At 41.4% G+C, this 26,391-nt stretch overlaps 1 long non-coding RNA gene across 1 annotated transcript; it reads left to right on the forward strand.

Moving 5' to 3' along the window:
* The first annotated feature begins 120 nt into the window (after window positions 1-120).
* Window positions 121-21,367, forward strand: LOC126070819 (uncharacterized). Its single transcript, XR_007516322.1, has 3 exons — window positions 121-148; window positions 14,689-14,786; window positions 21,350-21,367. It is a non-coding gene; the product is annotated as an uncharacterized LOC126070819 (long non-coding RNA).
* The last annotated feature ends 5,024 nt before the right edge of the window (window positions 21,368-26,391 follow it).

Genomic DNA, 26,391 nt, shown 5'->3' on the forward strand with positions numbered 1-26,391 from the left:
GCTTTTCTTTGAATGGTAGAATTCTCCAGTAAAGCCATCTGGGCCAGGAATTTTTTTGTTGGGAGTTTTTTTTTTTTTTTTACCTTTTCAATCTCTTCTCTTGTTATGGGTCTGTTCACATTTTCAACATCATTTTGTGTTAGTTTGGGTAAGTAGTGTGTTTCTAGAAATTTGTCTATTTCCTCTGTATTTTCAAATTTGTAGGAGTATAATTTTTCATAATACTCTGTTATGATCCTTTTTATTTCAGTTGGGTCTGTTGTAATGTCCCCCATTTCATTTCTTTTTTGGGTTATTTGTATCCTCTCCTGTTTTTCTTTTGTCAGTTTGGCCAGTGGTTTGTCGATTTTGTTGATCCTTTCAATGAACCAACTTTTGGTTTTGTTTATTCTTTCTATTGTTTTTCTATTCTCTATTTCATTTATTTCTTCTCTGATTTTTATTATTTCCTTTCTTCTGGTGGCTGTGGGCTTCTTTTACTGTTCTCTGTTTCTTCAAGTTGTGTAGCTAATGTTTTGATTTTCTCCCTTCTTTTTTGATGTGTGAATCTAGTGCTATAAATTGACCTCTGAGGACTACCTTTGTTGGGCCCCAAAGGTTTGGTATGATGTGTTTTCATTCTTGTTTGATTCTAGGAATTTGTTGATTCCATCTATGATTTCTTCTATTACCAAGTGGTTTTTAAGCAGGGTGTTGTTCAATTTCCATATAATTGCTTTTTTTCCTTACTCTTCCTGTTGTTAGTTTCTACTTTGATGGCATTGTGGTCAGAGGAGATACTTTGTATTATCTCAATCTTTTGGATTTTGTTGAGGGTTGCTCTGTGGTCTAAGATGTGGTCTATTCTGGAGAGCGTTAGATGTGTGTTGGAAACGAATATGTACTTTGCAGCTGTTGAGTGGAGTGTTCTATATATGTCTGTGAAGTCAAATTGGATGATTGTATGCTTTTAGCTCTTCTGTATCTTTGTTGAGCTTCCTTCTAGCTGTTCTGTCTTTTACCGAGAGTGGTGTGTTGAAGTTGCCTAAGCTATTTTTTAATATTATTGTGGAACTGTCATTTTCTCTTTTCAGTGCTCTTAAAAGAGTTTGTTTTATGTATTTTGGAGCCCTGTCATTGGGTGCGTAGATGTTTATCATAGTTGAGTCTTCATGATTGATTGTCCCTTTAGTCATTATATAGTGCCCTTCTTTGTCTTTTATGGTGGATTATGTTTTAAAGTCTATTTTATCTGAGATTAGTATTGCTATTTCTGCTCTTTCTTGATAGTTATTTGCTTGATATATTTTTTTCATCCTTTGATTTTTAATAAATTTACATCTTTGTTTCTAAGATATGTCTCTTATAGCTAGCATATTGATGGGTCCTTTTTTTTTTTTTTTTAATCCATTCTGTCATGCTGTGTCTCTTTATGGGTGCATTAGGTCATTTACATTCAGTGTAATTATTGATAGGTGTGAATTTATTGCTGTCATTTTGTAGTGCTTTTTTTTAATGGGGCCAATTTTTTTTTGTTCCTCTTACTCTCCTGTGCTGAGTTCCATTTGTTTGTGGATTTCTTTTGTTTTTATAGGTTTTGTTTTTATTGAGACTTTATGTTTTCTTCTTTATTTTGATGAGTAGGTTTATTAACTTTTTTTGTGGTTACCTTGAAATTTACCCTTATCTTCCTAGGTTTGAACCGGTCTATTATTACTTGATATCACCTTGCTTTCCTCTCCTTTAAAAATCTATATACCTACACCGTTTATTCCCTCTTTTATTGTTCTGACGTTGTTGTCATTTACAGATTAATCTCTCTGGTTCCCTTTTGCAATTCTTTTGGTTTTGGATAGTCCTTGAGAGTTCATTTCCTATGTTGGTATCTGGCTGGTACAGTCTTGCGTCCTAGATTCAGGCTGTGGTGTGATGTTGTTTGTTCTCAGATTGAAGGACTCCCTTTAATAATTCTGGTAGGTTTGGTTTAGTTTTTACACAGTCCATTAATTTCCGTTATCTGGAAATGTCCTAATTTCACCATTATATTTAAGCAAAAGTTTTGCAGGATGTATTATTCATGGTTGGCAATGTTTTTCTTTCAAGGTTTTATGTATATCATCCCGTTGTCTTCTTGCCTGCATGGTTTCTGCCAAACATTCAGAGTCTAGTCTTTTGTTTCTCCTCTGTATGTGACTTTTTGTTTTTCTTTAGCGGCTCTCAGGACTTCTTTCTTTGTCTTTGGTTTTGGCGAGTGTGATTATGATATGCCTTGGTGTTTTTCTTTTGGGGCCTATCCTATAGGGGTTCGTCGAGCTTCTTGGATGGTCAGCTTTTCATCATTCACTATATTAGGGAAATTGTCTGTCAGCAATTCTTCAATGATCCTCTGTGTGTTTTCCATTTTCTCTCCCTGTTCTGGAACCCTGATCACTCACAAATTTTTGCTTTTGATTGTATCCCAGATAATTCTCAGGGTTTTCTCCTTTTTCTTCATTCTTTTTTCTGATTTTTCCTCAAATAGAGTTGTAGCCAAGTGTTTGTCTTCAATTTCACTGATCCTGTCTTCCATCATTTCAAACCTGCTCCTCAGTCCTTCTATGACACTGTCCATTTCTGAAATTTTGTTGTTTATCTTTTGGATTTCTAGTTGTTGTTTTTGTATGATTTCTAGTTGTGAATTTATTTTGGCATTTTGTTCCTGTATTATTTTCCTGAATTCTTCCTTTTTTTTTTTTTTGGTCCATATTTTCCATGAATTTGTCTGTCTTTTCCATAAATTTGTCTATTTTTTCCTCGTTTTGTCTGCTTTTTGCTTCAACTGTTGGATATCTCTGAATATTAGAGATTTGAATTCTCTGTCAAGTAGTTCTAGTGCCTTTTCTTCTACTGGAAAGTCACCTGATGTTTTATTTTGGATGCCTACTGGAACCATCCTGTCCTGCTTTTTTACGTGTTTTGATATTGTCTGCTGTGTTTGGGACATTCAGTAGTTATTTTCTTCATTTTTTGATCGTAAATTTTTTCATTTCATCCTGATTTTTTGTTTATTTGGTTGTGTCTGAGCAGGCGGCTGTGCGTTCTTTGTTTGCTTGTCTGTAGTCGTGATTATTTTCACCTCCTTGTTCAATGGGCGGGGTGAGTTACTCAGCTATGGTGCAGCAGGGCAGGTCCAGCTGAAGGGGAGGGGCTGTGATGGTTTGTTTGTGGCACATAATGGGGCTGACAGGGTGGGCCAAGAATCAGTGCCTGGCAGGTTCCGATAGGCTGTGCCCATGCTGCTTGGAGTTGTGATGTTCAGTGTACAGTGCAGGTAGGCAGGAAAGAAGGAGGAGGTCATGATGTATGGAGGTAGTATGGGTATGGGAAAGAGGAGAGAAAAACAGGAGCCAAAAATAAACAAAGGAAAAAAAAAAAACACACCCAAAAAAAAAAAGAAAAGAAAAGAATGCAAAGGGAGTGGGTGCTTTGTCTCCTGCTGGTAACTTCATGAAGCTGCTTTCCTGGTACTCCCTGTCCACTGATCTGTGACGTGGGTGGGGCGAATCCAAGTGGCACAGATGCTGCACTTCCCAGCTGGCCCGAGCCCCTGCATCCAGCCAGGAAGCTTGGAGGTAGAGCAGCAGGAAAAGGATGGGGGGTGGGAAAGAGTGAATTGCTGGTTATCGAGTGTTCTGTCTTCTGCTGGGAGCTCTGTGAAGCTGCTTTCCTATGCTCTGTCAGCTGATCTCTGACAGGAGTCTAAGATGGTGAATCTGTGCTGCGTTAGCTGATAAGGAACCTCGGCAAGTATCTCTCCTTGCTCTCAGTCCTCTGTCAGTTTCTTATTCCATTTGGTGTTTGGCTGAGTTCTTTATCTCTTCGTTTGACACTTTGAGTTCCAGGAATGATGTTTGTCTTTGTTTTACTTAGTTTTTTGAGTCTTTGCTGTGGAGGAACGGTGTGGTGCTTCTGTCTATGGCGCCATGTTGGCCAGATGTCTGGGCTGTTGATCTTGATTCTCCTTACCCCTTGTAAAGTTAGAAGAGGTCAGACATCCTGCATGCCATTTTTACAACATCATTCCTGCTTTTACTGTATTTCAGTGTTATTTAGGTTTTTTGTGTTATTTGGTATGATTTGGTAGGTTATTTTTTGAGTCTGGGAGTGCTCACAAATTTTCCCAAATAAATTGATGGTAATTTCTTTTTTGCTTTACACCTTTTCAGCTTACAAAAGTTTTCATAGGAATGCTCTACTTTTGGATAGTGGGGGAAACCTATATTTCTGTTATAGCAGCACTAAATAACTAAAACACTGAGCCTCTGTTAAGGGTGATAGAAATACCTGGGAACAATTCATGGTGATAGTTGAACAAAATGATGAATTTATCTAATGTACTGAACTGTACTTGTGGAGATTGTTGAAATGGCAAGTTTTTCTTATCTGGTTATCTACCACGATTAAAAAGAAGTATTAAAAAGATAGGAATCAAACAGGGCAAAGTGTTAGTGTTTGATAAAGGAAGTGGTGAGTCTCTAAGTTTCATTATTGTTATTCTGTGTTGTTTTCTACTTGAAATATCTCATAACTTAAAAAGAAAGAAGTTTAGCTTAATTAGTAAAGAATGTCTGCCTAGAGCACTGTGCTCTTTTGAGGAATTATCTCTATGGGATCAATTTGACAACAGCAACTGGAAAGGTTAAATAAGAAACTTAGGGGGCAGTGAGTTTATGTTAATGATGGAGGGATAATTTGGAAAAGGACAGGGAGAATGGTTGCACAACTTCAATGTCCCTGAATTGTACATGTAGAAATTGTTGAATTGGTGTATGTTTTGTTGTGCATATTTCCAACAAAAAATAAAATGTTAACCAAAACAGAGAGAGAAGGAGAAAGGAAAACGTACTCTGTGAAGACCTAGATGTGAAAGAGAATGTGCACTTTTGAGAAATTTTTGAAAAGCTACCTGTGGCTGGAATTTAGTATGAAAGTGGATTTGCCCTGGAGAAGTCTGGTGAGGCAGGCAGGAGCCAGCACACTGGGCCTTTTGAGTGATGGTGAAAGAAGAAAATATGCAAGGCCTCCTTTAGAAAGAAAATAGGAGATCAGATAAATAAATTTTTCTTTGAAGAACTGAAGTCAGCTTTTAATTAGCAAAGGACTTGCTAACTAGATTTGGAAAACCAAAAAGCTAAGTGCCAAGTCTCAAAGTGAATGCATTTTTTCTTTGGCTACTCTCACTGCTCTCAACATTTTGGCATCCAAGGGAAAGAAACTGAGAATTCTCCTAGAGCTAATAAATTTGTAAATATCTTATACTATATGACAGCACTGGGTATGCATCAATAAAGAACAATGATGGCTCTGTGAAACATTTCATAACTTGGAGGAATCTGGAAGGCATTATGCTGAGTGAAATTAGTCAGTTGGAAAAGGATAAATATTGTATGAGACCACTATCATAAGAACTCAGAAATAGTTTAAACAGAGAAGAAAATATTCTTTGATGGTTACAAGAGTGGGGAGGGAGGGACAGGGGTATTCGCTAATTAGATTATAGACAAGAACTATTTTAGGTGAAGGGAAAGACAACACACAATACAGGAGAGGTGAGCACAACTGGATTAAACCAAAAGCAAAGAAGTTTCCTGATTAACCCAAACGCTTCAAAGGCCAGTGTAGCAGGGGTGAGGGTTTGGGGACCATGGTTTCAGAGGACATCTAGGTCAATTGGCATAATAAAATCTATGAAGAAAGCATTCTGCATCCCACTTTGGAGAGTGGCACCTGGGGTCTTAAACGCTAGCAAGTGGTCATCTAAGATGAATCAATTGGTCTCAACCCACCTGGAGGAAAGGAGAATGAAGAACACCAAAGACACAAGGTAATTATGAGCCCAAAAGACAGAAAGGGCCACATAAACCAGAGACTACATCAGCCTGAGACCAGAAGAACTAGATGGTGCCCAGCTACAACCATGACTGCCCTGACAGGGAACATAACAGAGAATCCCTGAGAGAGTAGGAGAACAGTGGGATGCAGACCTCAAATCCTCATAAAGAGACCAGACTTAGTGGTCTGACTGAGACCAGAAGGACCCCAGAGGTCATGGTCCCCAGACCGTCTGTTAGCCCAAGACAGGAGCCATTCCCAAAGCCAACTGGTGAGGAGTGAGCTTCTTGGATCAAGTAGACACATGAGACTATGTGGGCAGCTCCTGTCTGGAGGGGAGATGAGATGAGAAGGCAGAGGGAGACAGATGCTAGCTGAATGGATGTGAAAATAAAGGGTAGAGAGAAGGAGTGTGCTGTCTCATTAGGGAGAGAGCAATGAGGAGTATATAGCAAGGTGCATACAAATTTTTGTATGAGAGACTGACTTGATTTATAAACTTTCACTTAAAGCACAATAAAAATTTTAAAAAGAAAAAACTTATAAATATCTTTTATTATATGATTTAATTGTTTCAAATGCTTACAACATGTTTATTTTTGTTATCTAGTACTGCTGTAACAGAAACTGCTATAACAGAAATACCACAAGTGGATGGCTTTAAGAAAGAGAAATTTATCCTCTCACAGTGTAGTAGGTTACAAGTCCAAATTCAGGGGATTGGCTCCATGGGAAGGCATGCTCTCTCTGTCGGCTCTGGAGGGAGGTCTTTCTTGTCAATCTTCCCCTGGTCAAGGAGTTTCTCAGGCACAGGGACCCCAGGTCCAAAGGATGTGCTCTGCTCCTGGTGCTGCTTTCTTGTTGATATGAGGTCCCCAACTCTCTGCTTGCTTCCCTTTCCTTTTATCTCTTCAGATAAAAGGTGGTACAGGCCATATCCCAGGGAAACTCCCTTTACCTTGGATCAGGGAGGTGACCTGAGTAAGGGTGGTGTTACAATCCCACCCTAATCCTCTCAACATAAAATTACAATCACAAAACGGAGGACAACCACACAATACTGGGAATCATGGCCTAACCAAGTTGATACACACATTTTTGGGGGGACATAATTTAATCCATGACAACATTATTTAAATAAATTACAATGGTATCTGTGAAATGTAATGATGGTTCAGAATTTGTATAAGTTGAAGTAAATGAGGCATTGGTGAGTTTACTGTTTCCCAAAGGTACATTATATTCAAAGACAAAAATATGAATTTATGATTATGGTATTCAAAGAGTCATTCCATTATAGTTTTAAAAAATGAAAAAATTTCTGAAAGTTTCCCCTGGAACCCAAACACAGAACAGTGTTTCTTGCTGTAACTTTCTCTTCCATGCCACATTAAGAAGTTTAGAGTTCACACTTGGGCAATGAGAAGGAATGCTTCTTAATCCAGGGAGTGATGTTGTGATATTTACATTTTTGAAGGGGCACTCTGGCTGCAGAATGGAGAATGGGTTAGCAGGGATCAGGAGAGGATGGAGGGAGACAGTTAAGATGTTATTGTAGTGGTCTAGGCAAAGAGGCAAAAGAAGTCTGGATGGGGATGGTAGTGGTGAGATGCAGAGAGACGAAAGAAGAGAAAGATACATAGCAGGTGGGATTCACAGGGTTTGGAGTTGGATTAGGGTGCCTACGTGGTGCAAACAGTTTGTGCTCAATTATTAAGCCAAAGGTTGGTGTTTCGAACCCACCCAACAGTGCCAGAGAAGAAAGGCCTGGCAACCTGCTTTCATGAAGATTACAGCCATGAAAACCTATGGAGCAGTTCTCCTCTATAACACATGGGGTCATCATGAGTCAGAACTGACTCGACAACAACGTGTTTAGGTTTTTTTTGCTTGGAGTTGGATTAGATATAAGGCAGGGGGTGGTGACAGAGGGAGGGTAGTTGAAGGGAGAATGTTAGATTTCTGGCTTGAGAAACTGGTTAAGGTCAGCAACTGGGAGACTGGCACCAAAGGAAGGCAGGTGTGTGGTAGAAGGTCAAGAGTTCAGTTTGGACAGAGGCAGGGCTGGCCCTGAGGCATTCAGAATCTAGGTAAATATATAAATAATTTAATTAAAAAATATGTTACAAAATTCACTAGGCCATGTGAGGTATAATGATGTATTGATGAAAATTTTATTACTGGGTGAAAAGAGGTTTTTTTTTTTTTCCATAACAATACACTTTGTTTTTTAGAGTACCTTTGTTGTTGCTAGTTGTCATCGAGTGGGCTCTGACTCGGTGTCTGTCATGGATTGAATTGTGTCCCCCCAAAATGTGTGCCAACTTGGCTAGGTTACGATTACTGTGTGGCTGTCCACCATTGTGTGATCTGATTTGATTATCCTATGCATTGTAAATCCTAACCTCTATGATGTTGAAGAGGCAGATTTAGAGGCAGTTATGTCAATGAACAGGACATAAGCTACAGGAATAGGTTGTATCTTGAGTCAGTCTGAGATATAAAAGCAAGAATCTCGTAGAGAGGGGAGGGACCTCATACCAAGAAATAAGAGCTGGGAGAGAGCGCGTCATTGGACGTGGGGTCCCTGTGCTGCGAAACTCCTAGACCAGGTGAAGATTGGTGACAAGGAACCTCCCCCAGAACCGACAGAGAGAAAAAGCATTCCCTTGGAGCTAGCAACCTGAATTTGGACTTCTAGACTCCTAGACTGTGAGAAAATAAATTTCTGTTTGTTAAAGCCATGCATTTGTGGTATTTCTGTTATAGCAGCAGTAGATAGCTAAGACAGAATTTGGCACCAGGAGAATGAAGTGCTGCACTAACAGATACCTACTATGTGGAAGGTTTTTTGGAATTGAGTGATAGGTAGAGGCTGGAAGAGTTTTAAAGTGCCTAATAGTAAAAGCCTAGATTGCCTTGAAGAAACTGCTGGTGGAATTAAGGACATCAAAGACATTTCTGGTGAAGATGCAGAAGGAAGTGAGGAGAGCTGTCACACCAGAGACAGTGCAGACGGTGAGAAGCAGCAGCAGAGAAATGGCAGCAGCAGAACCAGGAGACTGGTGCTAGGTGGCACAGGAGCCGACCCACGGAGCAAGAGAGCAAGAGCCTTTGGGCAGGAGGCTTCCTGGTGGAGTGGGCCTCCTCTGGGCACTTATTGGTGGAGTTAAAGCGCTTTGGAACACTTGCCCGAGCAGGACAGACGCTCGATCAGCCCAAGAGGCCAAGGAACCAGGAAGCAGAAGCTGAAGAGACAAGGGAAACAGGAAGCATTGCTGCTTCCGTCTCAACAGGTGGAGGCATGGCTTCTGGGGTTTCAAAAGGTGGGGCCTCCCACAGCCTCCCAGGTTTCAAAGAGTCAGATGTTCACTAACTTGGTACTAGAGTGTGGGGCTGCCTTTCACGAGTGCCAGGGAGATGGGGCCAGATCTGCTGCCCAAATCCAAGGGGCCAGGGCTGCCATGCCCAAGGGACAGTAGAACAGAGCCTGTCGGGGCTGATGGGGTGGAGTTGCCACTCAGAAGACTAGGAGAATGGGACCACCCAAATGCAAGGGAGCAGAGTTGCCAATTCCAGTGGGCTTGGAAGGCTGAGCTGAAGCCCAGGGCTGAGAGGCCTCTACCCAGAATCCGGGGAGCGTGGCCAACACCCAGAGTCTGGAGGGCAGGGCCATTGCCTAAATGGTCTCAGAGAACAGAGATTATTTTCAAGCCTTGAGAGCTAATGTAATGTGTTCTTCTGACTTGCTTGATGCCTGTTATCCCTTCTTCCCCTCCAATTTCTCCCGTTTATAATGGAAATATTTAGCTTGTGGCTGTTGCACCATTGTACTTTGGAAGCAGATAACTTGTATTCTAGTTTTCACAGATGAAAAGAAATTATGCAGAAGATGAGATTTTGGGCTTGGCATTGATTTAAGACTCTTGGGATGACATAATGGGATCAATGTGTTTTACATGTGGCAAGGACATTAATTTTTTGAGATCAAAGAGTGGAATGTCATGGATTGAATTGTGTCCCCCAAAAATGCATGTCAGCTTGGCTAGGCCAAGTATTGTGTGGTTGTCCACCATTTTGTGACATGATGTGATTATCCTCGAAATATGTGTTGTAAATCCTAACCTCTATGATGTTAATGCTGCAGGATTAGAAGCAGTTATGTTAATGATTTGGGACTCAATCTACTGGATTTGGTTGTATCTTGGGTCAATCTCTTTTGAGATATAAAAGCGAGAATTGAGCAGAGAGGAGAGGGACCTCATACCATGAAAAAACAAGAGCCAGGAGAGAGCATGTCTTTGGACCTGGGGTCCCTGGGCTGAGAAGCTCCTAGACCAGGGGAAGAGTGATGACAAGGACCTTCTCCCAGAACTGAAAGAGAGAGACAGCATTCCCCTGGAGCTAGTGCCCTAAATTTGGACTTAGCCTCCCAGACTGTGAGAGATAAATTTCTGTTTGTTAAAGCCATGCTTTTGTGGTATTTCTGTTATAGCAGCACCAGATAACTAAGGCAGTGACCTTGTGTATTACAGAACAAAGCATTGCCTGATCTTGTGTCATCTTCATGACCATTGTTATGTGTGAGTCCATTGTTGTAGCTGTTGTGAATCCATCTCATTAAGAGTTTTCTTCGTTTTCACTGATGCTCTACTTTACCAGCTGTGATAGTTAAGATCATGTGTCAGCTTGGCTGGGCCATGAATCTCAGTGGTTTGGCAGTTATGTTATAGGTTGGCAGCTATGTAATGATGTAATCACCTCCATAATGAGATCTGATATAATGTAATCACTTCCATGATGAGATCTGCTAGGAGCAGCCAGTCAGTTGAAAGGGAGTTTTCTTGGGGATGTGGCCTGCATCCAATATATGTGGACTTTCTGGCAAAGCTTGTGGGCTTTTGCTTGCTCTGGATCCTGCATCTGGTTTGTCACTTGACTTCCAGTTCATGGGACTTGAGCCAGCAGCTTATCTGCCAATCTTGGGATTTGTCAGCCTCTGCAGCCTGTGAACCAGTGGCTTGCTGTCTTACCTGCTGATCTTGGGATTCACTGGCCTCCACAGCCTGTGAACCAGAGGCCTGCTGTTTGACCTGCCAATCTTGGGTTCATCAGCCAGCCCTGCAGTTATGTGAGTCAGGAGAAGCCTGCCTGACCCATGGATTTGGGACTTTCCAGCCTCTTCAATCGTGTGAGTCATTTCCTTGATATGTCTTTCTCCATATATATACGCTTCACTGGTTTTGCTTCTGTAAAGAACCCAGCCTAAGACACCAGCCATGATGTCTTTTTCTAGCAATTGGTCTTTCCTAATTATGAGTCCAAAAGAATGAGCTGAAATCTTACCACCTTGTTTCTAAGGAGCATTCTGGCTGTATTTCTTCTGCAACTGATTGGTTCATTCTTCTCGCAGTCCACAGTATATGGGAACTGTGTAATTTCTGCACAGTTTTCTGAAAACCTAAAACTAATCTGTTGAAAACCTTATGGATAACAACAGAGTAGTTTTAGGTTTACAGAAAAATCGTGCAGAAATTAGAGTTCCACCATACTCCCTCTCATGCCCTACACATAATTTCTTCTATTAACATCTTACATTAGTGTGTCACATTTGTTATAATTTACTAACCTATATTGATACTTGGAAACCCTGGTGACGTAGTGGTTAAGTGCTACAGCTGCTAACCAAAGGGTCGGCAGTTCAAATCTGCCAGGCGCTCCTTGGAAACTCTGTGGGGCAGTTCTACTCTGTTCTATAGGGTCGCTAATGAGTCAGAATCTACTTGACAGCACTGAGTTTGGTTTTCGGTTTATATTGACATGTAATTATTAACTAAAGTCCATTGTTTACATTAGGGTTCATTTTTCGTGTTTGTAATGTGATGGTGTCAGACCTCGTCTAACTTCAAGAGGGAGGAGGATAGTCAAGATCAGCCCAAGGTGGCCCAAAGGTGATTCCTATGAGGTGGAGGTCAGACATACCTTCAGTTTCCAACCTTTTCTACCAATTCTGACTCTAGACATTCCTGCCATGGCACTCTCTACTTTTCTGTTGGATTCAATAATTTATTGCAGTGACTACACAGAACTTATAGAGCATACTCACAATTATGGGGTTTATTAGGGAAGTAACAGGCTACAACTCGGGATCAGGGTCAACTTGAAAGTAACAGGAACAAGTCAGGAGACAGGATACAGTTCATCAATAAGGACAACTTCTCTGCCATGTCTGTAGGCAGGGAGGCCTTGCTCTTGGCCGTGCCCACCTCTCTCTCAGCATCTGCCCTGTTCTGGCAAATATTATAGCTCTTTAGCTCCACTAATAAGTGCCTGGAGTCACCCCACTCTGCCAAGAAGCCTCCTGCCTGAAGGCACTCATCTCTTGCTCAATGGATCAATGATCCCCCTGCAGCCATCTTGCTCCATGGGCTAGGAAGCCCACCACAGCTATCTCATTCTGGTTTCTGGTTCTCACTGCTCATGCTGTCTTGTGCCATCTTATGCTGTCTTGTGTGTTATAGCTGTCTCTGTGTACTGAGTCTAGAATTTTCTCAGCACAGGGATCCCAGGTCCAAAGGATGTGCTCAGCTCCCAGCTTTTCTTCTTGATGGTAGTGAGGTCCCCCTCAACCTCTGTGGGATTGGCTTTTTTAAGCCTATCAGGTTGGCAGAATGGACCAATCCCCTTGGTAGACCATAGTCACCTTATTTGCATAGTATCTGTCCGACCCCTGCAAGAATTTTGCACACCTTATTTGCAGAGCCCCAGCCAATCAGTTTGTGGAGGTAAGAGATTATGGCTAGAAAGGCCATGTAAAAGCAATTCACTGTTCCCAGTTGCAGTGCAATGGATCTCTTTTGTATGACCTTTCTAGCCATGGTCTTATAATTCCTACCCAAATGATTGTGCAGGACTGTGTGATAGAGTAATTGTGGCCCACCAAAGGGAGTGGTCAGTTTTGCCATTCCACTGGGCTTGAAATGAGCCACCCCAGAGGCAGGAAAGAAAGAATCCCACCACCACCAAGGAAGAACAAACAGGAGCGGAGAGCACATCCTTCGGGCCTGGGATCCCTGCTCTAAGAAGCTCCTGGAACCAGGAGACCGAGAGAGAGTGAACAAGCTGTAACCCTGAAGACAGTGAGACCCAGTGGCAGAGACCTGGCAGCAAGAGACAGCATGGCGGGCTTCCCAGCCCATGGAGCAAGAAAGCTAAGTGCCTTTGGGCAGAGGTCAGGGTCAGTGAGAGGTGTGTCTCTGAGCACAGCTGAAAAGAGGCTGTCCTGATGGAAGAACTGTGTCTTGACTGTTCCTGAACCTGAATTGTAACCTGTTACTTCCTTAAAAATCCCACAATTGTGAGTATTGTCTGTGAGTTCTGTGTGTCCGTTGCAATGAATTATCAAACCCAGCGAAGAAGCAGAGAGTGCCTTGAGAGGAATGCTGGGTGTCAGAATTGGTAAAGATGACAGAAAGAGCTGGCACGTTTGACCTCCGCCTCATAGGAATCAACCTTGGGCTGTTGATCTTGATCCTCCTTCCTTCTCGTGAAGAGAGAAGAGGTCAGACTCCACCCCCATGCCATTTTTACAACAGTATTGTACTGCCCTCTTGGATTTGACAAATGCATAATGTTGTATATTCATCATTACAACCTCATGCAGAATAACTTCACTGCCCTTAAAATCTCCTGTGCTCTACCTATTCATCCCTCCCATTTTCCCCCAAGCCCCTGGCAACCATTCATCTTTTTGCTGTCTCCATAATTTTGCTTTTTCCAGAATGTCATATCGTTGAAATCATACAGTATGGAGCATTTTCAGACTGTATTTTTTTTTAATTTTCCAGTTAGAGGATGTGAAGTTCTTTGTCGTTTCCAGGCATCATCTCTTCCTGTTCAGGTCCAGGCATGATTGCTTCATGTTCTTTACGGTCAAATGTGGCATTCCTGGACAATTTCATATCTTCCCCTGCGAGGAAAAAGATAGCAGCATTGTCATCATTCACAATGCCATGGCTTTTTGGAGCCTGTTTGTATTGAAACAATATAGATCATCTTGCCTCTGCAGTTCCCTAATACCATTTACTTAGTGCTGGCACCTCGTTACTTGTGATGCTGCATTGTGCTGTAAATCCCAGCCTCCAATGACTCTCTCAAAGGTTGTTCCAGTATTTCATTGATGAAGACCACAAATGCAAGTCTTTTTCAGAGCTTTGTAGGAAAACGTTAAGGATACTTTGCTTTCTGATGGTGTTAAAGTTACTATTTGCAATTTTATAACATAACACATAAAACAACAGATGTTCCAATCATATATTCTCTTAAGTTCTTTAGGACATGATCATTGCACTCCTAGAATGTGACCACTTTTGATGATGTGGGTTTCTACACGCCACAACTAGCGGGGTGGATAGATGAAAGGCCTGTGTGTAGAGCAAGAAGAGTGATCCCATCTGTACAAGGAATATCTCTACCTGTAACAGCTAATTATGTGTGTAAACTTGGCTAGACTGCGGTGCCTACTGGCTTGGTCAAACACTAGTCTAGATGTTGCTGTGAAGGTATTTTGTAGATGTGATTAACATTTATAATCAGTTGGCTTTAAGTAAGGGAGATTGCACTCAATAATGTGGGTGGGCTTCATCCAATCAGTTGAAGGCCTTACGAGCAAAAACTGAGGTTTCCCAGAGAGAAGGAATTTTGCTTCAAGAAGTAACATAAAAATCCTGCCTGAGTTTCTAGCCTGCCAGCCTGCTGTTCAGATTTAGTACTTGCCAGCCCCCTCAACTGTGTGATCCAATTCCTTAAAACAAATAAATAAATCTCTTTCTCCTATAGGTTCTGTTTCTCTGGAGACCCCTCACACACCATCCCTTGTCCAGCATAGCTATTACTGACTTGGAAGAGCACGAGGTTGCTACATCAATTGAAGGCAGGTGAGGATATCAATGGGAAGTGTCTGCTGGGTTATGGAACAATAGTCTCAAAAACCATCAGAGGAGATTGTTATAGCCACCCCCAGAGACAGTCTGGCAGATGTGCAGAGCCTGTGGAGCAGGTGGGGTGATGGCTCTCGGTGCCTTTAGAACCCGTAGAGTTGTTCCCCATGCTCAGGTGTGGAACCAGAGGCAGCACCACAGTTGAAATACAGATGGTTGAGGTGGGGAGGAGAGTCAACACCAGGGTCCACATATATAGCCTAAGTCCAAGGGTCAAAGTAGATCATTGGTCATCCAGAACCCTGAACTCAACCTGTGTCCAACATGAGTGAGGGTCATCAAAAATTAGTGTGTGAGTGCTATTTTGGTAGCCCGATCACGTGTGATCCTGCAAAAGAAATATTGCTGTGGCCAGCAGGATCGATCCCATTGGTCTGCAGGGCTTCATGTCCACCCCATGGGAATAAATTGCATGCCAGCCTCGGCTGGATCCAGGTTCTGTAGGAGGACTTAGGAAATTTCAAGGAAGACACGCCAAAGTGCAGGGCCTCCTGAGGCATGAGGTTGGGAGCAGGGCCCAGGTAGCTTGGGTCTAAGGGTGATACTATGCTGAGGTTCGAGTATCTGTAGGACAGACAGAATGCATGTCTAGAAGGAAGTTAGACATAGATGTTGAAACTCAGAAGAGAAATCTGGGCTGGACATAAGAGATTTGGAGTCATCGGCATTTAGATAGCCATCAAAGCATGGGACTGGGTGAGATCATCCAAGGAGAAAGACCCGAAGACCTAGGAGAGCGACCAGAGAGTTGCTCCAAGGGGAGGAAAAGAGCCTGAATAATAGACTCAGGAAGGATCACAGAGGTAAAAGGAAAGAAGTATTCAAAACCAAGGGTGTGGTCACAATATCCATTCCACTGAGGACAGTAAGAGGAGGTCTTGAAGTGTCCACTGCCATCATTGACATGTAGGTGCTAGGTGATCTCTAGGAGTCCAGTCTTAGAGGAATGCTGGGAATAGAAGCCCTTTGGAGTGAATAGGAAACAGAAAAAGTAAATGCAGACATGTCATTGCAGAAGTTTGGCTATAAAGGAAAGTAGAGATAGTACTGGGGGAGATGACAGGTTGAAGCAAGGTGGTTTTTAATTTTTTTTCTTCAGTTGTGGTGGGATATACATAACAAAAAGTTGGCCATTTTAACCATTTTCAAATGTACAACCAAGTGGCATTAATCATGCTCACCATGTTGTGTGACTATCACCACTATTTGTTCCAAAAACTTTTTCATCACCCCCAACAGAAACTCTATACTCATTAAGCAATAACTCCTTGTTTCCCCCTCCCACAAGACCATGTTAACCACTAGTTTACTTTCTGTCTGTATGCATTCATCTATTCTAGATATTTCATGTAATTGGGATCATACAATATTTGTCCTTTTGTGTCTGGCTCATCTCCCTTATTTCAAGGTTCATCCATGTTGTAACGTATATTAGAATTTCATTCCTTTTTTTTGCTAAATAACATTTCATTGTATGGATGTACCACATTTGTTTATCTGTTTACCTGTTGATGGATACTTGAATAGTTTCTACCTTTTGGCTGTTGTAAATAATGCTGTAATGAATATTGGTGTATAATTATCTGTTTGAGTCTCTGCTTTCAATTCTTTTGGGTACTCAGGAGTGAAACTGCTGGGTCATTTGGTAATTCCATGTTTAACTTCCTGAGAAACTGTGGCTGGGGTTGCTTTTAATGGAAGAAATGTTGAGAACATTTAAACGTTGAGAGTTAGAGAACGTATTTGGATTGAATTATATAATGAAAAGAGAATATATTTTGGAGTCTAACTAACCCAGGGAATTTAACCACTAATGCTCCCATTGGCTGAAACCTGCTCCCCAGGCCTTGAATTAGTGAATTGCAGGTGCTTGTACTGTCATCACGTTCTGGAATAGGGGTTATGGGAAGGCACCATCAGTGTCTGACATCCAGTACACCCTCCATATATGTTAATTACTGTCCACGTCAGATTGAATTTGGTTCAGTTGCATTACCTCTGTGTTCTCACTCAAGCAGAAAACCCAAAATAACAGTGGTTTAAACAAGAGAGAAGTGAATTTAATTCTCACGTAAACAAAATCTGAGATAATCCACCAGGTCTGATGTGGAGCTTCCAAGATCATTAGGGAGGTAATATGTTTCTAACTTGTTCTTCCACCCTCAGTAAAGTGCTCCCACCCTATGGTTGACTATCACGTAAAGCACCACACTTACCTTTCCAGTTGGATAATCCATCTCCATCATATTTGGATTCAAATAGCAGGAAGGAGGAAGTGCACACTCCTCCCTTTAGGAATCCTCCATGGAATTTGGGAAAAATGACTTCCATCTGTGTTCTATTGGCCAGAACACTGTCCATCGTCTATCTAGTTTCAAGGGAGGCTGGGAATTGAGATCTTTTTTCAGTGGTCACGTGTCCTGCTAAAAATTGACGGTTTATTAAACCCGTTGCCATCGGGTCGATTCCAATTCATAGTGACCCTGTAGGACAGAGTGGAACTGTCCCATAGGGTTTCCAAGGAGTGGCTGGTGGATTTGAACTGCCGACCTTTTGGTTAGCAGCTGTAGCTCTTAACCACTGTGCCACCAGGGCTTATTAAGATTAAAAAAATCAGAGAACCAATATTGGGAAAACTAGCAGTCTCTACCAAAGCCATTGTTGCTATTGTTCTCATTATTATTATGCCCGGCTGTAAGCGACTGGACCAGAGTTCAGTGCCTGAGCCAGAAGCAACCAAGTGTTGGCAGGACACCTCGAAGGCCAACTAGCCCCAAGATGGACCCATAGGAAACTCTGCATAGTGGGGCTTTCCAAATCAGATGGTGGCAAACTACGTCTTGAGAAGTGTAACTGATCAATAGACATGAAGAGGAAGAATTACTTTACACAGACTTAGTTGCTGTGAAGCTTCACTGTTCCCCATCCTGGGGAATGAGACCCAGGCCAACTGATAGCTCTGCAGAAAGCAACTTCCTGTACTACCTCTTGCTCCTATTCCCAGGATAAAGCCCACCGAGCTTCAACTGGGCCTGAAAGGCCTTTTGCAGTCTGCCCCCTCCTGCCTAACTCACCAGCTTCATCTCCCCCAGTGGTTTGTGCTCCAGCCTTTTTTAGTTCTGCACACTCCACGAGCCTGGCTCTGGCTTTCAGCGCCCTGCTGCCACTTACTAATACATGCTATTGGCTTACTGTACCAAGTGCTTCAGAGGATCTCTTTTAGTTTGTATCATTGCCTCTTCACTCATCTGTACTCCTCACTGGGCTGGAACTTCAAAAAAGGCAGGGACCATGTCTGTTGTATTCCCAGCATCCAGCACAGTGTCTGGCATGTTCACGGAGCCCCTGGTTTCATACTACAGTTGGCACACAATAAGTGTTTCTTACATTGACTTTACATCTTGCATAAAAATGGCATAAGATGTTATTAAGTGTAGTAATTTTTTTTTTTCCATTTCTGATCTTAATTTTTGTCTGAGAAGCAGTGACCAGGAGAAGGAAAATGGTTCCCTAGACTACTTTAATAGACGTATCTCCCCCGGATCTCTGACATTTCATTTTGGGGTGGTAATGGAGCTAACACAAGGAGTGACCATCCCCTGGGAGGCCTTTCCACACAGATGGAGGGTGTGGTGGTGGTGAGTGATGCTTCCTGGCACCTGTCAGTTGGCACTGGGAACCAGAGAGGGAGAATATGTCTCAGGCCAGGGACCTGAAAGAAGAGGACTGTGTGCATAGCTCTCCCTTTTTAATTAATGCCTTCCATTTCTCATTAGAGAAATGACACTAAAATTTAAAAATATTTATTTCTTCTAGCCTAACCTCCTAGACTACTTAAATAAGCAGTGATTTTCAAGTCTGAATATGAAAATTCGCATTATGAGAAACACTCCAGGACCTTCAGTAAGGTTTTAGTGGAATTTGGCGATACCAGCACGTGGTTAGAGATAACACTCCTACAGCGATTTGAGCTGATCATAGATGATACTTGGCCTCTGGAAGTGCCCTCAAGCCTGATGTCACACAAGCATCCTCAGCCCCAACTGCCCTTCCTCTGCTCTTCCAAATCTTTGCCTTTAGCTGTATTTGGATTGTTTGGGAGAGCAGGGAGAGGAAGGGGAAGACAGCAACAGAGACTCCAATCATCTGTTTGGAGTTAATGTCAGGAGCTCTCTTATCTTTCCAAGAACTGGAAAGTCACTAGGGAAATAAGACTAAAAATCTCCATTCATCTTTGGGTAAAAAAAGACAAACAGGAATTTTCCACCGTCCCCCACGTGACCTTCGTGTCCTCAGGGCACCTCAAATGATATCACTTGGAAGGGGAGATTTACTCCTGGGTCTTGGGAGAAGCTTTTTAAAATAGTTTTTTCATATTTAGGTATTATAACCATATTACATGGCATTTGAAAACAAAGTGAAAAAGTTTTGCATTTTGATGTTTACCACCACTTAAACTTTCTTATGCATCTTTTTTTTTTTTCTAAATGTAATTTTGAACATGCATATATATATATACAATGTGGTAGTCTTTTTCACTTACCTTTATACCATAAACACTTTGCTTTGTGGAGGATCAAGACATAGTGATGTGTTTTTGTTTATTTATTTTTATTTTGCTTTAGATGAAAATTCACAGAGCAATTTCATTTCTCCTTAAACATTTAATACACAAATTGTTTCGTGACATTGGTTGCCAACCCCGTAATGTGTCAGCCCTCTTCCCTTCTCCTCCCTGAGTTCCCGGTTTCTATTCATCCAGTTTCACTGCCCCTTCCTGCCCTCTCATTCTTGCTTTTTGGCTGGTGTGCCTACTTAGTCTCATATACATGATCGAACTATGAACTCACGTGTGTTATTGTTTACTCCATAGACCTGTCTAATCTTTGGCCGAAGAGTGGCTTCAGTACTGCATTAAAAAGGTGTCCCAGGGCCATACTCTTGGGGTTTTCCCAGTCTCTGTCAGACTAGCAAGTCTGATCTTTTTTGTGTGTGAATTTGAATTTTGTTCTACATATTTCTCCCTCTCTGATTGGGACCCTCTATTGTGATCCCTGTCAGAGCAGTTGGTGGTGGTAGCCGGGCCCCATCTAGTTGTTGTGGGCTCAGTCTGGTGGAGGTTGTGGTAATTGTGGGCCGTTAGTCTTTTGGATTAACCTTTCCCTTGTGTCTTTTGTTTTCTTCATTCTCCTTTGCTCCAGCAGGGATGAGACCAGTAGATGTATCTTAGATGGCCACTCGCAGGCTTTTAAGTCCCCAGATGCTACTCACCACAGTCGGATGTTGAACATTTTCTTTATAAACTGTTAGGCCAATTGAGCTAGATGCCCTCTGATGCCATGGTCCCCAGCCCTCACCCCAGAAATTCGGTCCCTCAGGGAGTTTGGATGTGTCTGTGAAGCTTCTCTGACTTTGCCTTGGTCAGGTTGTGCTGACTTCCCCAGTATTGTGTACTGTCTTACCCTTCACCAAAGTTACCACTTATCTACTATCTCATTAGTGTTTTCCCTCCCCATCCTTCCTCTCCCTCGTAACCATCAAAGATTGTTTCTTTTTATCTGTAAACCTTTTCTTGAGATTTTATAACAGTAGTCTCATACAGTGTTTGTCCTTTTGTGATTGACTTATTTCACTCAGCATAATGCCCTCCAGATTCATCCACATTGTGAGGTGCTTTGAAGATTCATCATTGTTCTTTGTAGTTGCATAGTGTTCCGTTGTGTATGTACCCTAGTTTGTTTATCCATTCATCTGTTGATGAGCACTTAGGTTGTTTCCATCTTTTTACTATTGTGAACATGGGTATGCATATGTTTATTTGTGTTATGGTCTTATTTCTGTAGGATATATTTCTAAGAGTGTGATTGCTGGATGGTATGGTACTTCTATTTCTAGCTTTTTAAGCAGTACATCAGAGTTCTAATCTCCCTGCAACCTCTCCAATATTTGTTATTTTCTGTTTTTGTGATTAGTGCCAGTAATGTTGGGATGAGAGGGTATCTAATTGTAGTTTTGATTTGCATAATTGCTAGTGATTCTGAGGATTTCCTCATATGTCTGTTAGCTGCCCGAATGTCTTCTTTGGTGAAGTGTCTGTTCATATCCTTGCCCGTTGTTAAATTGGATTATTTGTCTTTTTGTTGTAGAGGTATTGGATTTTCCTATAGACTTTAGGGATTAGGCCTTTGTCTGACATATCATAGCCAAAATTTTTTCCCAGTCTATAGGTTCTCTTTTTTACTCTCTTGGTGAAGTCTTTTGATGAGCAATTTTTAATTTTCAGAAGCTCCCAGTTATCTAGTTTATCTTCTGGTGCTTGTGTATTATTAGTTATGGTTTGTATCCTATTTATGCCGTATATCAGGGCCCCTAGTATTGATTCTCTTTTTTTCTTCCATGATCTTTGTAGTTTTTGGTTTGATATTTAGGTCTTTGATCGATTTTGAATTTGTTTTTTGTGTATGGTGTGAGGTATGGGTCCTGTTTCATTTTTTTTACAGATGGACATCCAGTTTTGCCAGCACCATTTGCTAAAAAGACTGTCTTTTCTCCATTTTATGGACTTTGGGCCTTTGTCAAAGATCAGGCAGCCAAGCCAATCTTTTTTGAGAAATAAAAGAGATTAAACAAGGAAGCAAAAGAAGCAGAGATGGGGGAAGAGAGATGCCAAGTCACATGAAAACCACCGAGGAGAAGAGGTGAAAAAAGACAAGGACCTTCCTCCAGAGCTGATAGAGAAAGCCTTCCCCTAGAGCTGCCACCCTGAATTCAGACTTATAGCTTCCTAGACTGGGAAAATAAATTTGTTTGTTAAAGCCACCCACTTTGGTATTTCTGTTACAGCAGTACTAGATAACTAAGGGATTTACATATCTTAGTTATCTGTCTGTCTCTGTTAGCTAGTGCTGCTATAACAGAAGTTATACTATGAAGCAGATTTCACTATGCAAAATATTGTTGTTGCTGTTAAGTGCCGTTGAGTCGATTCCCACTCGTATCGACCCTTTGTACACCAGAACGAAACACTACCCGATCCTGCGCCATCCTCACAATTGTTGCTGTTTGAGCCCATTGTTGGAGCCACTGTGTCAATCCATCTCATTTTGGGTCTTCTTCTTTTTCACTGACCGTCCACCTTACCAAGCATGATGTCCTTCTCCAGAGACTGATCCTTCCTAATAACATGTCCAAGGTACACAAGATGAAGTCTCACAATCCTTGTACCATGAGTATTTGGGCTGTACTTTTTCCAAGACAGATTTGTTTGTTCTTCTAGCAGTCCACGGTATATACAATATTCTTTGCCACTACCGTAATTCAAAGCCATCAATTCTTCTTTGGTCTTCCTTTATTTATTGGCCAGCTTTTGTATGCATATGAGGCGATTGAAAATACCATGGCTTGAGTCAGGTGCACCTTAATCCTCAAAGTGACATCTTTGCTTTTTAATGGTGTAAAGAGGTCTTTTGCAGCAGATTCGCCCAATGCAGTACACATCTGATTTCTTGACTGCTGCTTCCATGGGTCAATTGTGGATCCAAGTCAAATGAAATCCTTGACAATTTCAATATTTTCTCCGTTTATCATGATATTGCTTATTGGCCTAGTTGTGAAGATTTTTGTTTTCTTTATGTGGAGGTATAATCCATACTGAAGGCTGTAGTCTTCGATCTTCATTAGTAAGTGCTTCAAGTCCTCTTCACTTTCAGCAAGCAAGGTTGTGTCATCTGCATATCACAGGTTGTTAATGAGTCTTCCTCTAATCCTCATGCCACATTCTTCTTCATATAGTCCAAAATCTCAGATAATTTGCTCAACATACACTTTAAATAAGTATGGTGATAGGATACAACCTCTCTTGATTTTAAACCACGCAGTATCCCCTTGTTCTGTTTGAACAACTGCCTCTTGGTCTAAGTACAGGTTCCTCATCAGCACATTTAAGTGTTCTGGAATTCCCATTCTAAAATTTGTTATGATCCACACAGTCAAATGCCTTTACATAGTCCATAAAACACAGGTAGACAATTTCTGGTATTCTCTGCTTTCAGCCAAGATTCATCTGACATCAGCAATGATATCCCTCATTCCACGCCCTGTTCTGAATCCAGATTGAATTTCTGGCAATTCCCTGTTGATGTTGCTGCAAATGTTTTTTAATTATCTTCAGCAAAATTTTACTTGTTATATTAATGATATTGTTTGATAATTTCTGCACTCTGTTTAAATGAATAATTCCTTTTATAAGGATCAGCACAACACTGGTTCCTATGAGGCAGAGGTTAAAGATGTCCCAAATGTCCAACTTTTCCAAACTGCTGTACCACTCCATCACCTCTGACATCAATTACACCCCTTCCCCTCAGTACTCTCTCTCCTGTCTTTGGGTTTGGTAATTTCCTGCAACATCTCACGGAACTCACAAATCGTACCTACAGTTAAGTGGTTTATTAGGGGAGTAATATAGTACAACTCGGGATTGGAATCAACTTGGAAGTAACAGAAAAACAGATCAGGACGCAGTTCTTCAGTCAGGACAGCTTCTTCTTGCCCTCTGCCCCTGGGCCCTGCTGGGGACCTTCTTGGGCAAATGTTACACCTCTTAGTTCCAAGACGGCAAGTCCCACTGCCGTCTCATGCCACCGTCTTATGCTGTTTTCCGTGTTACAGTTCCTCTTTCTCTCTCCTCATGTCTCCCTTTAAGCCTAGCAGGATGGCACAACAGGCCAATCCCCTCGTTAGGGTTCCATACACCTTATTTGCATCATCCCGCTCTCACAAGGGTGTCATGCACGTTATTTACATTATTAGCAAGCTATCCAATCCCCTTGGTGGGCCACAAGCACCTTATTTGCGTAGTCCCAACCCCTCATTTGGTGGGAGTTACAAAGACGATGGGTAGAAGGCCATATTAAGTAATTCACTGCACCACACTGTTGGATCACTTTTCTTTGGAATGGGCACAAATATGGATCTCTTTCAGTCAGTTGGTCAGGTTGCTGTCTTCCAAATTTCTTGGCATAGGTGACTGAGCACTTCCAGGGTTGCATCTGTTTGTTGAAAACATCTCAATTGGTATTCCATCGATTCCTGGAGCTTTGTTTTTCATCAGTGCCTTCAGTGCAGCTTGGACTTCTTCCTTTAGTACCATTGGTTCTTGATCATATGCTACCTCCTGAAATGGTTGAACGTCGACCAATTCTTTTTGGTACAGTGAGTCTGTGTATTCCTTCCATCTTCTTTTGATGCTTCCTGGGTCATTCAATATTTTGCCCACTGAATCCTTCAATATCGCAACTTGAGGTTTGAATTTTTTTTTTCAGTTCTTTCAGCTTGAGAAGTGCCGAGTGTGTTCTTCTCTTTGGTTTTCTAATTCCAGGACTCTGCATTCTGATGCCACGTTCTTCTCCATGTACTCCAGCTTCTTGGATTATTTGTGCAGCATACAGATTGAAGCTGGACTATATAAAGAGAACAGGGTATCAGGACTAGAGGAAGACTCATTAACAACCTGCAACATGCAGATGACACAACCTTGCTTGCTGAAAGCAAAGAGGACTTGTAGCATTTACTGACGAAGATCAAAGACCACAGCCTTCAGTATGAATTACACCTCAACATAAAGAAAACAAAAATCCTTACAACTGGACCAATAAGCAACATCATGATAAACGGGGAAAAGATTGAAGTTGTCAAGGATTTCGTTTTACTGGAATCCACAATCAATACCCATGAAAGCAGTCAAGAAATCAAAGGACGCATTGCATTGCACTTTAACAGATTAAAGTGTTAAAAAGCAAAGATGTCAGTTTAAGGACTAGGGTGCGTCTGACCCAAACCAGGGTGTTTTCAATCACTTCATATGCATGTGAAAACTAAACAATGAATAAGGAAGACCAAAGAAGAATTGACACATTTGAAATACCGTGTTGGTGAAGAATATTGAATATATCATGGACTTCCAGAAGAATCAATGTCTTGCAAGTAGTATAGCCAGAAGGCTCCTTAGAAGCAAGGATGATGAGAATTCATCTCACATACTTTGAACATGCTACCTGGAGGGACCAGTCCCTGGAGAAGGACATCATGCTTGGTAAAGTAGACGGTTAGGGAAAAAGAGGAAGGCCCTCAACAAGAGGGATTGACACAGTGGCTGCAACAATGGGCTCAAGCATAACAACGATTATGAGGATAGCACAAGACTGGGCAATGTTTCATTCTGTACCTAACAACAACAGGCTTTATGGAAGGAGATCACCAGGCCTATATCTTCCAACGTGTCACCAGGTGGGTTTGGACCACCAACCTTTTCTTTACCAGTCGAATGCAAACCGTTTGTGCCACCAGAGACCTAACCTTTCAGTGTTTTTTATAACAACTTCATTGAAACGGGGCCAGGTGGCATAGTGGTTAAAAGCTTGGCTGCTAACCAAAAAGTTTGGCAATTTGAATCCGCCAACTGCTCCTTGGAAAACCTATGGGGCGGTTCTACTCTCTCCTATAGGGTCGCTATGAGTCAGAATCAACTCGAAGGCAATGGGTTTGCGTTTTTTTGTTTTATTGAAAGATAAAATTCTTCTTTTTAAAATGTACAGCTCAGTGGTTTTTAGCATATTCAGTTAGTCAACGTCCCCACCCTCTAATTTTAGAACAGTTTCATCACTGCACCGATTAACAGCCAATCTCTGCTCCCTCCTTCCCCAGCAACCACTAATCTACTTTCTGCCTCTATGGATCTGCCTATTCTGGACATTTCATAGAAATGGAATCATATAATATGTGGCCTTTTATGTCTAGCTTCTTTCACTTAACATAATATTTTCAACATTCATCCATATTGTAGCACTGTACTTCATTCCTTTTATGGCTGAATGATATTCCATTGTATGGATATACTCTGTTTTTATCTGTAGTGTTTTTCATATTATTTTGTTGCTCTATTTTGCTTTGTTTTTGTCTTGGAATTTCAACTATATAACATATGCAAAGAAAAAAAGGCTGGAAGGCAATACACCAAAATATTAACAGTGGTTATCTGTAGGTAGCAGAATAAAGGATTTTTTTTCTCTAAATTTTCTACATTAGGAAAAAAAAATACCACTTTGGAAAAAGAGAAAAAAAATTATGATAAACATTATTTTAAAAACCCTCAAAGTGTGGGACAACCAGGCATGCACCTCCTGGGATGAAATTGGAAATCCAGGGGAGCACATTAAATGACACCACAGAATTACAATAAATCCAATTCAGAATGTGAAACAATAAGATGTATTATTTATTCAACAAATAAAGGGCATTTAAAAAATCTGTGTGGTGGTGATGGTGGAGCTGTCATAAAAAAAATTCAAGAGACAAACCAACCAAATGTAATCCGTGGATCTTTTTCAGATTCTGGTTGTACAATTAACTGCAAAAAGACAATCTGGGGACATAAGGGAAATTGAAGTCCAACTGGTTATTAGGTGATTGAGGTATCATTTTGCTGGATATAATCATGGTATTGGGGGTGCAGGAGTGGGGATGGAGGGTTGATGTCTTTCAG

The sequence above is a fragment of the Elephas maximus genome, chromosome 1, assembly GCF_024166365.1.
Source record: "Elephas maximus indicus isolate mEleMax1 chromosome 1, mEleMax1 primary haplotype, whole genome shotgun sequence".
NCBI lineage: Eukaryota > Metazoa > Chordata > Mammalia > Proboscidea > Elephantidae > Elephas > Elephas maximus.